The sequence below is a fragment of the Loxodonta africana genome, chromosome 8, assembly GCF_030014295.1.
Source record: "Loxodonta africana isolate mLoxAfr1 chromosome 8, mLoxAfr1.hap2, whole genome shotgun sequence".
Classification (NCBI taxonomy): domain Eukaryota; kingdom Metazoa; phylum Chordata; class Mammalia; order Proboscidea; family Elephantidae; genus Loxodonta; species Loxodonta africana.
Window position 1 is genome coordinate 111,668,336 of NC_087349.1, and position 19,004 is coordinate 111,687,339.

At 43.6% G+C, this 19,004-nt stretch overlaps 1 protein-coding gene across 3 annotated transcripts in view; it reads left to right on the forward strand.

The window, feature by feature from the left end:
* The window catches only part of COBL (cordon-bleu WH2 repeat protein), a 370,310-nt gene that overhangs the window by 175,754 nt on the left and 175,552 nt on the right, over window positions 1-19,004 (forward strand). The gene's annotated exons all lie outside the window — the stretch shown is intronic.

The window sequence follows — 19,004 nt, forward strand, 5'->3', positions numbered from 1 at the left end:
TTTACTTTGCAAGCGAATATAAGCTTATATATGAGATTTTATGTAATAGAATATGCTGTAAACCAAAAACGGCAGCAACAACTAAACTTTCAGCAGTTGTATTTAAATAATACATATTTGCAGGAAACCCCTTGGTAATAAAATATCATTATACAAAAAAGTTGAGGGGATAAGCTTCTAGACCAGAGGAAGATTTATGACAAGGACTTTCCCCCAGAGCTGACAGAGAGAGAAAGCCTTCCCCTGGAGCTAGCACCCTGCATTTGGACTTCTAGTCTCCTAGACTGTGAGAGAATAAATTTCTCCTTGTTAAAGCCATCCACTTGTGGTGTTTCTGTTATAACAGCACTAGATGACTAAGACAGCATTTGATACCAGGAGTGGGGTGCTGCTCTAACAGGTACCTGAAATGTGGAAGCAGTTTTGAAACTGTGACTGAGAAGAGGCTGGAAAAGTTTTAAAGTGCCCTAATAGTAAAAGCCTAGGTTGTCTTGAAGAAAGTGTTGGTGGAATTATAGGCATCAAAGGCAATTCTGGTGAGGCTCAGAAGGAAGTGAGGAGAGCTGTTACACTGGAGGCAGTGCAGATGGCAAGAAGCAGCAGCAGAGAAATAGCAGCAGCAGAACCAGGAGACCAGTGTGAGACAGCACTGGAGCTGACCCACGGAGCAAGAATACTGAGTTCCTTTGCACAGAAGGGTGCCTTACAGAGTGGAGTTCCTCCAGGCACTTATTGGTGAAGCTAGGCTTGCCAACACATAAAGCAAGAGAACTGAGTGCCTTCTGGCCGAAGTTTACTGGCAGAGTGAAATGCCCCCAGGCACCTATTGGTGGAGCTAAAGAGCTTCAAAATACTTGGGCGGCAAGGCATGAGGGGCCCAGAGGCCAAGCAACCAGGAAGCAGAAGCTGAAGTGACAAGGAACATAGAAAGCAGAGCTGCCTCAGTTTCAAAGGGTAGGGCTGTGACCTCTGGGGTCTCAAAGGGTGGAGCCACGGCTTCTGGGGTTTCAAAAGGTGAGGCCACAGCCTCTTAGGTTTCAAAGAGTCAGATCTTCACCAACTTGGTTCTGGAGTGTGGAGCTGCCTTTCAGAAGTACCAGCCAGATGGGGCCAGATCTGCTGCCCAAAGCTGAGGGGATGGGGCTGCCATGCCCAAGGGGTAGAAGAATGGGGCCTGCTGGACTGAGGAGATAGCATTGCCACTCATATGGACTAGGAGAATGGGGCCGCCCAAATCTGAGGGAGTGGAGTTGCCATTCCAGTGGGCCTGTAAGGCAGACCTGAAGCCCAGGGCCAAAGGGCTTCCACCCAGAATCCAGAAAGTGTGGCCAACACCCGGAGTCTAGAGGGCAGGGCCATTGCCTAAATGGTCTCAGAAAACAGAAGATTATTTTTAAGTCTTGAGATCTAATGTAATGTGTTCTGTGGCCCTTATCCCTTCTTTCCCTCTAATTTCTACCTTTGTAATGGAAATGCCTGCCGTGTGCCTGTTCCACCATTGTACTTTGGAAATAGATAACTTGTAGTCTAGATTTCACACACGAAGAGGATTTTGCCCCAGGAGATTTTGGACTTGATATTTATTTAAGACTTTTGCTATGATATGATGGGGTGAATGTGTTTTACATGTGGCAAGGGCATGGATTTTGGGGGGCCAAAGGGTGGGATATCATGGACTGAATTGTGTCCCTCAAAATATGTGTCAACTTGGCTAAGCCATGATTCTCAATATTGTGTAATTGTCCACCATTTTGTCATATGATGTGATTTTCCTGTGTGTTGTAAATCCTACCTCCGTGATGTTAATGAGGCAGTATTAGAGGCATGTTAATGAGTCAGGACTCTAATATACAAGATTAGGTTGTATTTTGAGTCAATCTCTTTTGCGATGTAAGAGAGGGAAAGGAACAGAGAGACAGAGGGACTTCATGCCACCAAGAATGAAGAGCCAGGAGGGGAGCGTGTCCTTTGGACCTGGGGTCCCTGCACTGAGGAGCCTCTAGACCAGGGGAGAACATTTATGACAAGGACCTTCTCCAGAGCCAACAGAGATAGAAACCCTTCGCCTGGAGCTTGCACCCTGAATTCAGACTTCTAGCCTCCTAGACTGTGAGAGAGTAAATTTCTCTTTGTTAAAGCCGTCCACTCGTGGTACTTCTGTTATAACAGCACTAGATAGATCCCAACCAAGTCCACAAAGCAAATCACATGTCAAGGATGAGAAAAGATGTTGTTGCCAAGCACACTTGTGCTATTAATTAATTTTATGTGAAGGTTTATATGAAAGTAATTTTGGAATTACTTTCTGGTATTGCCCGTTCCTCCTTAGCAATAGAAAACACAGTTAGGGCTAGAGTAAGTAGCAGCGTCCTGTGAAAAAGCTTATGGCAATTGATTTGACTAAAGGAGAGAGGTGCTTGGGAATCTTTGAAACTGTTAATCTGTGGTTTGTTGCTAAACTTTTTCTCTTGATTCTGGTCTGGCAAATGTGGTTACAAGAGATGCTAGGCAGAGGTGATTCCTAAAAAAATGCCCTATAAATGGAAATGTCAGAGCTGCCAAAGTGGGAGATTTGGGAAGCCCAGAAGGACGGGAGAAAAAGTGGTGCCAAGTGGCATTAAATACCTCGGTAATATGAGGGTTGGGATCAGGGTAGCTATTAAGCAAGCTACAGCTACAGAGACTTTTTGAGTAATGCAAATTAATTGATTTTTATTTGACTTATAATTAAAATGGTCCCCTCTTTTTAAGCTTCTTCTTACCTGAAATCGGATATTAGCAGGTATATCTGGGACACTCATCATGTTTGTTTATGGTCTGCCTTACGCTAGAAAGCCCTTCCTGGGATATTCCTCTTGTAGCTTTTGAATGTTTATTTTAGTGATTTCCGTTGATACTACTGAAATCTTTATGACATAGGTCGGACGGTGTGCGCCAAAAATTATGGCTTTGAGTGACACTGTATTTCATCCTGAGATCATATGATATATGAGTTACTGTTGGCTATCAAACCAAAATCAGATCATTAAAGACATGTCTTGCCTGTAAGCCTGAGTTCACCAATGGCCACAGGCCATTGAAGGTGTCAGTCTTTGATTAATGGGGAATATGATTACTTGGCACATCTACTGTGCAGCCCCCCCTCCGCCCCCGTGTGAGGCTCTGTGCCAGGCATGAACTATGCCCTAAGTCCCTTTCTGCTCTTGAAGAAATGATTAAGAGCCCAGTCCTAGCCAAGTAAGCTGGGAAATCTCTCCATTGATTTTTTTTGCTGGTGTGATTGTTTTGCAGTTTGTTATATCTTCTCTTGATCAAGGATTTGGCCTGACTTTGTTGCAAGTCGTCTATGATTCACTGTAGGAGTGCCCTAGGCCTGCCATAACATAGTACCACAAACTGGGTGGCTTAAAACAACAGAAATTTATTCTCTCAGAGTTCAGGAGGCTGTATGTTTTAAATCAAGGTGTTGGCCGGGCCGCGCTCTCCCTGAAGGCGCTGGAGAGAATCGTTCATTGCCTCTTCAGGCTTTTGGTGGTTCCCGACAATCTTTGATGTTCCTTGACTCCAGTTTCTGCCTCCATCTTCACATGGCCACCTTCCCCTTATGTGTCTCTGTCTCTTCTCTTTTTATAAGGACGCCAGTCACATTAGATTAAGAGCCAGCCTACTGCACTGTGACCTCATGTTAACTGATTACATCTGCAAAGACCTTATTTCCAAACAAGGTCACGTTCACAAGTATTGGGCGTTAGGACTTAAACTTATTTTTTGGGGGGACAGAAAACAACCCATAACACTTATAAGTGTGTTCTGTTTTTCTCTTTGTATGGTTTTATGAAGCAAACAATTTCATGAAGGATATTTTCTGAACTGTTGTTGTTAGGTGCCGTTGAGTCGGTTCTGATTCCTAAGGATACTATGTACAAAAGAACAAAACACTGCAAGGTCCTGTGCCATCGTCACAATCGTTGTTATGCTTCAACCCATTGTTGCAGCCACTGTGTCAGTCCATCTCGTTGAGGATCTTCCTCTTTTTCGCTGACCCTCTACTTAACCAGGCATGATGTCCTTCTCCAGGGACTGTTCCCTCCTGATAACATGTCCAAAGTACATGAGACGAAGTCTTGTTGTCCTTCCTTCTAAGGAGCATTCTGGCTGTACTTCTTGCAAGACAGATTTGTTCATTCTTCTGGCAGTCCATGGTATATTCAGTATTCTTCACCAAAACCATAATTCAAAAGCATTGATTCTTTTTCCGTCTTCCTTATTCATTGTTCAGCTTTTGTATGCATATAAGGTGATTGAAAAATACCGTGGCTTGGGTCAGGTGCACCTTAGTTCTCAAAGTGGCATCTTTGCTTTTTAACATTTTAGAGAGATTTTTTGCAGCAGATTTGCCCAATGCAATATGTCATTTGATTTCTTGTCTGCTGCTTCTATGAGCGTTGATTGCGAATCCAAGTAAAATGAAATCCTTGGGAACTTCAGTACTTTCTCCGTCTATCGTGATGTTGCTTATTGTCCAGTTGTGAGAACTTTTGTTTTCTTTATTTTAAGGTGTAATCCATATGAAGGCTGTAGTCTTTGATCTTCATCAGTAAGTGTTTCAAGTCCTCTTCACTTCCAGCAAACAAGATTGTGTCATCTGCATATTGCAGGTTGTTAATGACTCTTTCACCAATCCTGATGCCACATTCTTCTTCATACAGTCCAGCTTCTGGGATTATTTGCTCAGCATACAGATTGAATAAGTATGGTGAAAGGATACAACCCTGATGCACGCCTTTCTGACTTTATACCACACGATATTCCCTTGTTCTGTTCGAACGACTGCCTCTTGGTCTATGTACAGGTTCCACATGAGCATAATTAAGTGTTCTGGAAACGCTGGTGGAGTGTGGTTAAGTGTTACGGCTGCGAACCAAAGGGTCAGCAGTTCAAATCCGCCAGGCACTCCTTGGAAACTCTGTGGGGCAGTTCTACTCTGTTCTGTAGGGTCGCTTTGAGTCGGAATCGACTCGAGGGCACTGGGTTTTGGTTTGGAATTCCTGTTCTTCACAATGTTATCCATAATTTTTTATGAGCCACATAGTCAAATGCCTTTGCATTCTCAATAAAACATAAGTCAGACTCTTTCTGGTGTTCTCCACTTTCAATCAAAATTCGTCTGACATCAGCAATCATATTCCTCATTCCACGTCCGCTTCTGAATCCGGCTTGAATTTCTGTCAGTTCCCTGTCGATGTACTGCTGCAACTGTTTTTGAATGATCTTCAGCAAAATTTTACTTGTGTGTGATAGTGGATAGTGGAGATTTACTCCCTCTGAGTAGTTGAGCTTCCTGTCCCTGTTCAGCCTTGAGTTGGTGGCTGGAGGTGGCCTTCATTTGGATAATGAAGTCAACTAGAATCATCTTCTGAAAGTGGCCAGGTGGCTTTGTCACCCTTGTCTTGTCCTCCAGACTGAAAAGTAGCCAATTAAAGTTTCTCCTTTCTTTGAGAGGATGGGAGAAGTACCTGTCTTCTGCATATTGCTCAGGAAACCCTGAGAAATATTAACATTTGTGCTGTCTGAGGATAATCAAAATATAGGAGGAAGAACATGGCCATTTTACTAGGTTTCTTTTTATAACATATTTTATCAAATAAAATCTGACAGCTCAAGACTATTTTTTAGAGAGGCTTATTTTTATAAACTCAAACTGTACTCCAGGAAGATAAATGGATTTTGTGCCAGCTCTGTGTATTGGGGGTGCTTCCTGGAATGCTATATCAAGAAGGTTTCTAGGGCTGGGATTGACTACTGATGACTGTCTTGATGTGGAATGAATGGGAGAGACACTCATACAGTGGACCTTCCCTAATGCATACCTTCAAACTGTATTATTTACCAGGAATGTAGAAAGAGACCTAGAGCACAGGCCTGCTGAGCAAGAGCAATAGGCGTGTGGGCATTTCAGCTGTTCATGATTGACCCATCTGCAGAGGCACTACCAGGGTTCAGGCACTAAGCTGATGATTGAGACCCTGGCATGATCATTATTCTGCATCTCAGTAGGGTGTGGTCTCCCTCTTACTTCCCTTCAGTGCTCTGTGGTTCCTGTTGAATGGTAAGTACTTTGTGTTCTATGTGTGTGTGCACACATGCATATATACAAGTGCCTCCATATGGACAGCCAAACTGCTAGGGTTTTTAGTGGAAGTAGAGAAAACGCTGGGGAGCCTGGGTGGCGCAAGCAGTTTGCAATGGGCTGCCAACTCGAAGATTGATGGTTCAAACACACTTCGTGGCTCCACAGAAGAAAGGCCTGGAGAACTGCTTTTGTAAAGATTTCAGCCAAGAAAATTCTATGGAGCTCAGTTCTAACCATGGGGTGGCTAGGAGTCGGGGACCAACTTGATGGCAGCTAACAACAACAAAGAAAATGTGAGAAGGTCTAAAATAAGTGATAGGTTTTATGCATATCCTAGAAATTCTGGGAAAAATAGTGAAGTAATTTTGGCGGTGACTCATATGTATGACATAACAGATCCACCAAACACTCTAGAAACAAGGAGAAAACTTGGTTTGCTTGCTCACTTCAGTAAGTGGACCAGCCAGTTTAAAAAAGTGCTCGTAAATTGAGAGAGAAAATTATAGCCCAAGTTGGAAAGGTGTTTTGCTTGTGGCGTGAAGCTCTGTACGGGAAACATGTGACTCTTGAAGGAAGTGTGACTTAGGAGGAAGCCAGGAGCCTGAGCAAACCTGTGCGTGAGCCAACAGGTGGGGAAGTTACCAGTGTAACTGCTTCTTCTTGCCTTTTTGGCGAGAAATTCTTGCTCCCGTGGTATTCAGAACATCGGGGTATGCAGCCTCTCTGGCGATCATCAAGAGATCACTCTATTTACAAGGAGGGGCAGACCTGTGTATTTCATGTTGTCTCACAGAAAGTGTCGGGGCAACTAAGCCAAGTGGCAGAACAGCGCAACCTACACCGAAGAGCCATTCCGAGAAAGACAAACTACCTCAGACTCAGTGTTTATGGAAAACTTGACATGAGGCAATGAAATTTGTCTCAGGGGCTTAAAAAAATAATCTACAAATAGGAATTGATTTGACCTTGGGTGGTACAAACAGTTAAGACGTTTGGCTGCTAGCCAAAAGGTTGATGGTTCAAGTCCATTCAGGGGTGCCTGGCTATCAACTTCTGAAAAATCAGCCATTGAAAACTCTGTGGGGTACAGTTCTAGTCTGATACACATGGGGCTGCCATGAATCAGAGTCGACTCCACGGCAGCTAGTGGTGGTGGGGAAGGCTTCTAGACTAGGAACAGAATTATGGACTTGAGTATTTTAAATGATTGAGATTTTTTTGTATGGCAAAAGCAGAGCCACTGTATGTGTATGTGTGTATAGACATGCATGCACCCCCCTCCCCCCCCCCGACACACAGAGTAAATGAGTAAGTGGGGTCTGGGAAATTTTCTGTGGAGGCCGACTGGAGCAATGAACCTCAACAAGAAAGGACACTGCAGGTCCGTTCTCTGATGGAGAAGTGTCTCGAAATCCCCTGAAGTCATTTTTGCTGTGCAAGAAGTCCCTTTCCTGAGATCCCGAGAGGCCAATGTTGCTTCCCCTGCCCCCCTCCCCAGCTGCTGCCCCTTCCCCACCTTTGCAAGCCTTGGCTGCTTGCATGCCTGGTTACTGACAGGTCACTCAGGGGAGTGGACCTTAAGCAGATGTGGGCCAGAAACATGTTTGAGAGTTTTGATTATAAAAAGACGAGTGTTTCTAGTTGGAAGGATTCCCAGGGCAAGGGGCTAAGGAAATACTGGAATGAGCTGTGGAAGCCAGAGGGCATTTACCTTGGCTAGCAGGAGAAAGGGCCAAAACAAAGCCTCAGGTGTGTTAATAGAATTGCTGCACTGAAGCCTCGGAAGCTACTGTGTCTGAGAGAGAAGATGAAGAAAAATGGGGCTGAGAGGGCGGTGTCAGGAGGTCCCCCAACTGGGTAAGAGGGAGACACTGGAAAGTGCTTATAGTTTTGCTTACAAGCTAGTAGACTGTGCCTCAGAATCCAGCTAGGAGAGGATGTGATTCTAACAGGAGCCAAAGTGGAGCTGATGTTCTGAGAGACAGGCCGAGTGAGGGAGGAAGAGAGAGAATGACTCTCCTTTCCCTCCCGTTGCCTCTTCCCGTCACTCCTAGTGCCCTCCCAACTGTCGTATACCCAATGGCCCAGTTTAGCGAGGCTAAGGAACCTTCTCCTGACCCAAGATGAGGAAGGGCTTGGGAGATGGCTATGGGCAGGTGGCTGGCAGAGAGCTTGCTACAGGGGACAGACTGGGGACCTGCTGGCTTGTAAGCCTAGAGCTGAGACCTCCACTGGGGCATGCAGCTCAGTTGTGACCTCTCTGAGTAGGGAAAAAAAACCTTTGTCCTCCTCCCCTCCCTGGTGTCTTCCCTGTCAGGTACTGTACAAGGGGCCCTGGCCTGGAAGGAAGGTACCTGAGGTGGTTTATTGGACAGGACCCCCTTCCAGGTCCCAGTTACCCACAGGAGAAGGACAAGAGTATCACAGCTCTCCTTGGGTATGCAAATGTATCAACACCTGCTTTCCAGTTTTCTAGTTGATTTTAGCATTCATATTTGATCTTTTTATCCACGAGGCTGGTTAAGGTAAGTATTGTGGTTGCCCCATCTTTCTCCTGTCTGCCCTTATTGTTCGAATTGAACTGGATAGATTTGATGTAATCCAATCTATCTCTGATTTCTCTTCTCTGTTACCTGCCTTCAGAAAGGAAAATCATGTCTCCTTTTTTTTCCCTCCACCAGGGCCCTCCATCTAACTCTCTGGCTCCCCCAAAATTGGGACAATTGCGAACACCTGAGCTCTGGACTCGCAGCTCCACTGCAATCCCCTTCTTCCATCTTTTTTTTTCATTTCTAACAAGAAGTACTATCTTAATGGCAGAATGTAGGGTACACAGTCAGAAGAGCCACAGAATTTTAGTCCTAAAAGTCAGGCTGAACAGGAAGGAGCTGGGGCTAAATGAAATGACTACGAGAAGACCCTAAAGAAAACTGCAAGTGCTTCAAGGTGACCTTCCTGGGTGACCTTGAGATGTATGTACCCTGAGATTCCTTCTCTGTACTTGTGTTGACATGCCCAGATTGGCTGTGTGTACAATTACTTGTTAGCTCAGATTCCCTTCTAGGTGGTTGTTGTTAGGTGTCATCCAGTGGATCCCAACTCATAACGACCCTATAGAACAGAGTAGAACTGCCCCACAGGGTTTCCAAGGAGCAGTTGATGGATTCAAACTGCCAACCTTTTGGTGAGCAGCCTGAACTCTTAACTACTACGTCACCAGGACTCCTCCTTTCTAGGTAGGGAGACCATATTCTCTGTTTGTCCAGGAAAGCTCCAACAGTGCTTGTTGTCCCTGTGTTCCTTCCAATTTAGCATGTTCCCTGGACCATTTGATAATAGACACTTATGGATAACAAATTATGTGTCCACCTTCTTCTAGAACATCATACATCAGATTGTATCTTAGCAGATAAGACAATGTTTTTGAATGATGCTTTGGAGAGTAGTCTACTCAACCAAAAGAGAGACTCTTGAACTATGCAGCTGCCTTTCCTGCTTCTTAAAAAAACCACTCTCCCTTTCTTGAAGATTAATTTTGCCTGGAGAGAAATCTAATCAGTTTAATTTCCTCCACCTAATGACTCAGTTTCCTGGGGTTACAGAGAAGCCCCTCATTCTCCTCATCCTGATCTGATGTGAGTATTAGAGACAATCAGATTGCTCGCGGAGAGGTTTGTTCTCATGTAGTTTTGTTTCTTTCTGATGTAAAGGTGTCTGTTCGGTCAGCATTCAGACCTGCTCAATATAAATTTCTATCCAGGTATCGCCTTTTCTTTTCCTGATCTAATCCACAGGATTAATAAAATGATCACGAGCCACTTCATATGAAACACCGGCTTTAGTTTGGAGGAAGCCATTTATTTTAATTGTGGACCCATATGAAATCTTACTCTTGAAGAGGTATATTAGACTGAAACTTAAAAATCAGTATTTAGAACCTGCCACCACTTCACCACTTAAATTATAGAAAATTTTTACATAAACATGTGAGAGGGAAAATCCTTGGTTTTAAGCTTTCTTTTTTATCAACGTTTCATTGTGTGTGTGTGTGTGTGTGTGTGTATACATATGATATATGTTGTTAGGTGCCGTCAAGTCGGTTCCGACTCACAGCGACCCTGTGTACAACAGAATGGAACAGTGCCCGGTACTGTGCCATGCCCATGATCGTTGTTATACTTGAGTCCATTGTTGCAGCCCACTGTGTCAATCCATCTCTTTGAGGGTCTTCCTCTTTTTCGCTGACCCTGTACTCTGCCAAGCATGATGTCCTTCTCCAGGGACTGATCTCTCCTGACAACATGTCCAAAGTATGTAAGGAACAGGCTCACCATCCTTGCTTCTATGTAGCATTCTGGTTGTACTGCTTCCAAGACGGATTTGTCCATTCTATTGGCAGTCCATGCTATATTCAATATTCTTCGCCAGCACCACAATTCAAGGGAGTCAGTTCTTCTGTCTTCCTTATTCATTGTTCAGCGTTTGAATACATATGATGCAAATGAAAAAACTATGGCTTGGGTCAGGCGCATCTTAGTCTTAACAAGGTGACATCTTTGCTTTTCAACACTTTAAAGAGGCCTTTTGCAGCAAATATTGCATGTACATATATATGTATATACACACACATACACTTTACTGTCTATATATGTATATATGTTAGAATCTTTTTTCCCCAAAATTATATCCAATTGAAGTGTGCTTCAATTAAATCACAGAAGGCCACTCTATGTGTGTGTGTGTATGTATGTAGGGAGTCCCTGGGTGGTATAAATGGTTAATGTGCTAACTGAAAAGTTGGAGGTTTGAGTCCACCCACAGGTACCTTGAAAAAAAGTGCTAGTGATCTGCTTCTGAAAAATCTGCCATTGAAAATCCTATGGAGCACAATTCTACTCTGATACACATGGGGTCTCTATGAGTTGGAATTGACTTGGCAATATACACATACACATATGTATATACATAGACATACACACACACGCACACACACACACACACACACACACGTGTAGTTTGGGTATTCCCTACATGCCCTTAGTTTTACCTCACCATTTCTCTCTGTCTGCTTCCTCTCCATCAGCCCCACGTCCCACCAGTCTCCTGGTCCTCTTCACTACTCTAATTACTATCCTTTTAACCTACATTGTATATTCTGACTTACCATTTTAAACTTATTGTTATTATTCCTGCCCCTCTGTCCTCCCTCCCTCTCCTCCACGTCTCCTACAGAGGGGACTTCACACCATGGCTTGTGCCTGCTCCGTAACACCAAGTCTGCTTGGCCTCATAGCTCAGCTCTTTGTGGCTCTGGGCACTCCCTCTAGCAGGAGCATGTGAACCCTTCTTGGGAACGGGACTCATATGTTGCAATCTTTGAGTTACACAGGGGCTCTTTTCCTTTTAATTTACAAGCTCTTCAGAAACTTCTAGCTTTTTAAAATTGTCATTATTAATCATTCCAGACATTCACATGCTGGCTAGCTCATCTTTAAGATGGTCCTACAGCACAAGTCTTGAATAGAGTATTATATAGGTCACCTCGAATGTCTTTTTTGAGCTCTGTTAAGAGATTATCAAATACAACCAGTTGGAAACTGTTTTTTGGCTCAATTTACAAAAAGATCCTGTCAGAAGTGCAATGATCCAAACGAGTTCTATGCTTAGAACCGTCAGAGAGCTTTGTGACACAGTATTTTGCTGGCTGAAATCTCCATCCAGACCAAATAGTTGCTGCAGTGTTTCTTCTTGGAAAGATTTAAAATACCATCCCGCAGGCATTCCCATGCACGGACCTGGCCAAAAGTATTATTGTTTCCTATTAATTTTACACAATAGAAACTAGACTCATACATTCCACTGCCCTGCCTGTCCACAGTGATCAGTTCTCATGAAGCTGGCATGCTACATGCCTCTTGGTTACCCATTTACTCTGAGTTGGTGCAGGATTCTCAGGGTGCCTGACAGACAGCACAGGGTATTTCACTGAGGGATCCAGCAAAGAGTGTGTCCCTCAGGAAGGCTGTGCTCTGAGGATAAGAAAATGTAGTCAGAGAACATGCTCCCTGGAAGGGAACTCTGCCTGACCCTTTGCCCATGATGGTGCTGGCAGCTGTGGAGTGGGAAGCAGTGCCCTCTCCTTTCTCAGCAGAATACGTCAGGAGCTTTGATAGCTCTGGGCTGCCTTGCCCAGAGGATCCCCAGGAGAGCAGGAAGGAAAATGTTGTCTGTCTGCCTGATCTGGTTTCTATCATATGGTCCTGCCTTGGATCCCTGCCACAACATGTATTAGAAGAAAACGCGTTGTATATAACAGGTTCAGAACTGAATCTTCTCTCCCATTGATTCTTTGACAAAGCATTAAAAAAAAAAAGTATCAAATCCTTTCAAAGCGCAGCAGCGTGGTGTAAGGAAGGAGGGCTGCAGAGAGATTCAAGGAACCTGATTCCGATTTAATTCTATCACTAGGAAGCTGAGCGATCCTGAGTGACTCCTGGGGCCTGGAGATAACTGAATAATCCCACTGAGCCTCAGTTTTTTTCACCCTTAAAACCAGAATGGCAGATTAGAGGAACTCTGAAATCATACCCTCAAAGAAGTATCTGATCAAAATTAGAATAGTCTGCGCTGATGGGATTGTTGATGACAGACCACCTGTCTGTCAGTTTATCGTACTGTGGTGTGTGTTGCTGTGATGCTGGAAGCCATACCGCCAGTATTTCAAATACCAGCAGGGCCACCAGGGTGGACAGGTTTCAGCAGAGCTTCCAGACTAAGACAAGGGAGAAAGGCCTGGCAATCTACTTCTGAAAATTAGCCAGTGAAGCTCTATGGATCAAAAGTATTGTTTGATATAGTGTTGGAAGATGAGCCTCCTAGATTGGAAGGCACAGTGGCTGCAGCAATGGACTCAGCATTCCAGCAACCACAAAGATGGTGTATGACCAGGCAATGGTTGGTTGAACCTGACTTGACAGCAACTAACAGCAACAAAAACATTTTAAACTGTACGTACTTGGAACAAAATACTTCCTCAATATTGAAAAAAAAAAAAAAAAACAATATCTGAATTCTTCAATCACCATGTGAAATGCTCTATTTAGATTTTTAGGTAGACTTGATTAGTGTTCTGTTGTCTTGGAAACAAACTGACATCATTCATTCTTATTTTAAAAACAGAACAGTTATAAGTACAGCATTTACCCATGTGTCTCTAGAAGAGTTTTATTATGGTCAGAGTTCACAGAGTCCCTTACTGTTTATATGGACAGAATGATTCCATCCTCAGGTTGTATGAAGTGGCATGGTTGTAAAGCTGCTTTGGGGCAGACACATATAAGGAACTTCATATGCAAGGATGAAATAAAACAGGGCAGTTTGTGGTCACTTGAAAATAGTCATGTTTACCTTGTACGTACTGTTTCTTGTCAAGTACTGATCTGTGATCATTTGTAAGTAAATGAAGACCCTCCCCCGAACAATTCTGGGAAAAGCAAGTGCTCTAAGAGCTCTCCCTCTTGGCTGTCCTGAGATATGGAGTACTGGGGCTGACACAGGCCAGCGCCCCCTTCAGCCTTTGTGCCGGAACTACAGAGAACGTTGTGCTGCCTCAGTGTTCCTGATCCATTTAGGGACAGAGCCTAATTCCAGAAGCAAACCCACAGGGTCAGAGGTCGGAGACCCATCCACCAGTTGCCTGGTCTCTAACAGGATGAGGGGAGGGGGACTCGCCTCTGTCAGCCCATGGGGGCTCAGTGCAGCTCCCTCTAGGGAAGCTGCAGCTGTTCACTGGAATGTGTGAGACACACATGGCTCAGCCTCCCTGTCAAAGGATGCTATCCCAGGGTTACCATAAAATTCAGATGCAAGGAAAGTAAGACTTCCTGTGATAATGAGCACATTTCACACATAGGCAATCAATTATATATATTTTTTAAATTTAAAATTATATGTTTTGTTGTTGTTAGGTGCCGTTGAGTCGGCTCCCACTCATAGCGACCGTATTGTTCAACAGAACAAAACACTGACTGGTCCTGCACCATCCTCACAATAGTTGTTAATGCTTGAGCTCATTGTTGCAGCCACCATATCAGTCCATCCCATTGAGGGTCTTACTCTTTTTCACTGTCCCACTACCTTGCCAAGCATGGTGTCCTTCTCCAGGGACTGGTCCCTCCTGATAACATGCCCAAAATACGTGAGCTGAAGTCTTGCCATCCCTGCTTCCAAGGAGCACTTGAGCTGCACTTCTTTCAACAGAGATTTGTTCATTCTTCTGGCAGTCCATGGTATAATTCAAAGGCATGGATTCTTCTTTGGTCTTTCTTATTCATTGTCTAGCTTTTACATGCAAGCCATGTATGAAAATATCATGGCTTGGGTCAGGCACGCCTTAGTCCTCAAAGTGACATCTTTGCTTTCAACACTTTAACGTGGTCTTTGGCAGCAAATTTGCCCAATGCAATACATCATTTGATTTCTTGACTACTGCTTCCATGAGTGTTGATTGTGGATCCAAGTAAAATGAAATCGTTGACAATTTCAGTATTTTCTCTGTCTATCATGATGTTGCTTATTGGTCTAGTTGTGAGGATTTTTGTTTGCTTTATGTTGAGCTTTAATCCATACTGGAAGGCTGTGGTCTTTGATCTTCATTAGTAAGTGCTTTAAGTCCTCTTCACTTTCATCAAGCAAGGTTGTGTCATCTGCATAATGCAGGTTGTTAATGAGCCTATTACAATCCTGATGCCCTGTTCTTAATATAGTCCAGCTTCTTAGATTATCTGCTCAGTATACAGATTGAATAGGTATGGTGAAAGGACACAACTCTGGCACACACCTTTCCTGACTTTAAACCACGCAGTACGTCCTTGTTCTGTTCAAATGACTGCCTCTTGATCTATGTACAGGTTCCTCGTGAGCACAGTTAAGTGTTCTGGAATTCCCATTCTTCAAAATGTTATCCATAATTTGTTATGACCCACACAGTTGCATGCCTTTGCATAGTCAGTAAAACACAGGTCAACATCTTTCTGGTATTCTCTGCTTTCAGCCAGGATCCATCTAACATCAGCAGTGATAGCCCTTGTTCCATGTCCTCTTAACCCTTGTACCACCAGGGCTCCTTTCACAGATGATGTTGGTCTCATTTTAGGCTGACACTCAGATTCTGGAATTGTTAGTTTTCTTTTCTTCCTACTTCTCTCCTCTAAGATGTATGCATGATATGATCAAATTATTCATGTTTTCTACTGAGTGTAATAAAAAAAATTGATTAGCTACCAGCAGGGTTGTAAATACACAGGGTTTAACATTGTCTTGGGCAGGGCGCTTCAGACAGCAGCTGACAGCAACTTCTTTGGTGGAGGTTTACACCCAACAGACCAGAGTCCCCTCATGCCTCTGGTGGGAAGGTTATGTTTGCATTGTTACTTTTTCTCGCTGTTGTCTATTGCTTTTCTTAAGGATTTATCTGGAGACACCTCCTATAAAAGCTTCACTCCCAGGAGAAAAACTCCTAAGAAAAAATGATAGGATAGTGAAAGTCAAAATCTGGGTTTTAGTGCCGACCTTTAGAGAAAGGCATTACTTTCCTACAAGAAAAGTACTTGAAAAGGACTTGATAGTTTTGAAAAATGTTATTGACCAGTTTGGATAGAGAGCAGAAAACCAAACCTCTCCTGCGGGCAAGGAGTGGTCTGTCTCTCATGGAACTTTGAATGCCACTTTGTCGCAGGAAGGAGTCCAAGGAAATTGGGACAATAGGACATGGACCAATCTGTTTGCATTCCAGGCTGTCTGAACTACACTCTTGGTTTTCTATTTTATTTCATGTTGATGTGAGTCTAAAGGACAACCAATACATAACAGTGTTGTTCACCCAAATTGTTCTGTGGATTGTTTTCTAAATTCTTTAGACAGATTCCAGGAGTGGGAAAAGAGGAGAGATAGGAGTTAAGCCACAAATATTTACTGGGCAGTGAACATTTTTTGCTTGCCCATGGGTTTAAAGTGGAGAAATACTGTGTGTAGCCCAGTGAACAAGAAGGTGTGGTGGGCCAGACTCTATTGAGCCCTGAAATCTGTCTGCCTGGGAGTGTTGGGGTGGGGGGTGGGGTAGGAAGATGTTCACTCGCTGCAGAGAGCAGATTTGCTTTAAAAAGCACCTGCCCCTGTGTTGTGCACATTCTGCTGCTAACCAAAGGTTTGGAGGTTAAAGTCTACCCAGTGGTGCTTTGGAAGAAAGGCCTGGCAATTTACTTCCAAAAATTCAACCACTGAAAAACCCTATGGAACACAGTTCTACTCTGATACACACAGGGTTGTCATGAGTTGGAATCGACTCAATGGCAGCTGGTGTCAAAATTCAGTGAAGTTCTAGAGACCTGGAAAATGGTTTGCGAGAAGTCCATTGTTCAGGGCTAACAAATGTCATACCTTGCAGGGGAACTTGGTTGGGGTGCTCTTTAGGCCTCTGGCTTTCCACTGTCTAAGTTCTTCTCACTGTGACCCTAATGTAGTGAGGTCATTCTCTCCAAAAACACTTCAGGGAGAAGGAAGCCACATTTGTTAGACACCTCTGATATGGCCTAAATATGCCGGTTGCTTTATGTAAATTTTCTAATTTAATGCTTATAGCAACTTTGAAGTGAAGGAATTTTCACTGTTTTAAAGAAGATGTACCTTCCTGTAAGTTCTGTACCCACGTAGGTACCGCATCAGGAGAACCCAGTTCAAGTCCTGACCTTGAGGAGTTTGCAAGGTCAAGAGCCTCACATGGATGTCAGAATGCTTGTAAGGGCAAGAAGATCAGAGAGTTAAAACCTAAAATAAATATACCATGTACAGTTCTTTTAAGAGAATATTCTGCATAAAAGCTTTTTAAAGTGCTCAGGGCATTTAAAGGACAGAGGTAAATTCATAGCAGTGTTGAGTGATCTGTCAGCCACACATAGTTGTGGTGAAGACTGAGGAGGAGAGGAATTGAAAGTTCCACGTCTAGACAGGGTGGAGTGAAGAAAAGCAATTAGACGCCGAGTTGTGAAATGTGTTGTCATGAAAGTCGCGATTCCAGGGTGTCAAACAGGGGCATGCATACTTCAGAGATAATAATGTCGCCAAGGGTATAGTTTTCCATCACATTTCACAAGCTTTAACAAACCATGTGTGTTGTATGTTTTGTGTGTGTAGAATCACTGTCAGCAGATATTATGGGTAAGGAACTTGAGCAACTCAGAAGGTGTGCTTCTAGCCACAGTGCTAAATGACTGCCAATGAGCAAAGATGGGGCTCGCGTTTCTTCTTGAATTTGAGGGCGTTTGTGAGGCACCCACTGAAACACCTTCACAACTGAGACCTTGGGTTGGCGAAGTTCTTTCTCTGGTTTTCATCGGTTGCTTCGTTTGGTCATTCGGATCCCGCATCTTTAAGTAAATCTGCATCTGTCTCCTCGGGTCGTCATGGTTGCTATGGAAGTAGATGTAAGGCAGAGAAAAATAATCAGCAGAGTTCATTTTGCATTGGTGTATTTGCTTGGTAAAGAGTACTCGGGTTGGACAGAACGCTTTACATTTTTCACGGAAGCCTACTTAGACATTGACGAGTTTTCTGGGTATCAGACTCTTTCCTCTGGGAACTCTGTATTTGATGGCAAAGGCCTTGGATAGCTCATTAGGAAGCATGAGCTGACATAAAAAGCAACCTTCATGGATTGTTTTGTCCTTTGACTGTAATGCTTAAGTCCTAGAAAATCTGGGTCTCAAACTATTTTCTAAGGAAGCAGAATGATAGTATCATTGACAGAACATAGTAGAATTGATGTCTGAGCACCAGTAATCCTGGTTGTTGCATAATATGATAGTTTTTATTTATAGCTTTTTTTTTTTTTTTTAATGTAGAAGCAGTTGTTCAAATAATGTTTTATCCAGGAGTTAATTATGTAAAACACAAAAGCAGAGGTGCCCAGAGGGTCGCTCAGGCATTTGTTCATCCCACCCAACGTTTGCTGAAACCTGCTCTCCGTGCCAAGAACTGTGCTGGGAGCTGGAGATAGGAGAGCCGGCACACACGGGCAGTAATCACTATCCTCCTAGAGCTCACAGGGGGAGAAAGATGGTAAATAAATAAACAGATATATAGTCATCATCATTGGTAACACATTTTGGCTGTTTCCTTTGTGCCAAAAGCAGTTGAAAGCTCTTTGTGTATAGTAACCCATTTGGTTTATGAGCTAGCTTTGTGGTGTAGGTCCTTTTCTTTATCCCAGTTTTACAGGAGATATAAGGTGAGGCAGAGAGAAATTAAGAAAGAGGGCCATGTAGCCTGTAAGTGACAAAGCCAGCAATCATCGAGCCTTGACAGTTTCTCCAGAGTCTGTGGGATTAACCCCTAGGCTTCATTGACTCCGTATATGGAATACAGTCGGTTTACAGTGCTGTGGGGGAAAATCACCAAGGGAGGGCAAGGAGAAGCTCCAGGGCAGGGCGTGGCTTTTCCTCTATTTTGAAAAAATTTCAAATTAGGTTGCTAGTCTCTAAATGCCATTCCTGCACTAAACATTTATATGATTCTATTAAGCAGACAAGGATCCCCGGTGTCGTAATGGTTAAGCGGTCAGCTTCAAACCAAAAGGTCCATGGTTCATACCCACCAGCTGCTCCAGAGCAGAAAAAAAATCTGGCAATCTGCTCCCATAAAGACTTCAGCCTTGGAAACCCTATTGGGCAGTTCTCTAGGTTCGCTATGAGTTGGAATTGACTTGTTGGTATATAGCAGCCAGACCCTGAGTGGTACAAATGGTTAACACACTCAGCTACTAACCAAAAGGTTGGAGGTTCAAGTCCAACCAGAGGCACCTCAGAAGAAAGGCCAG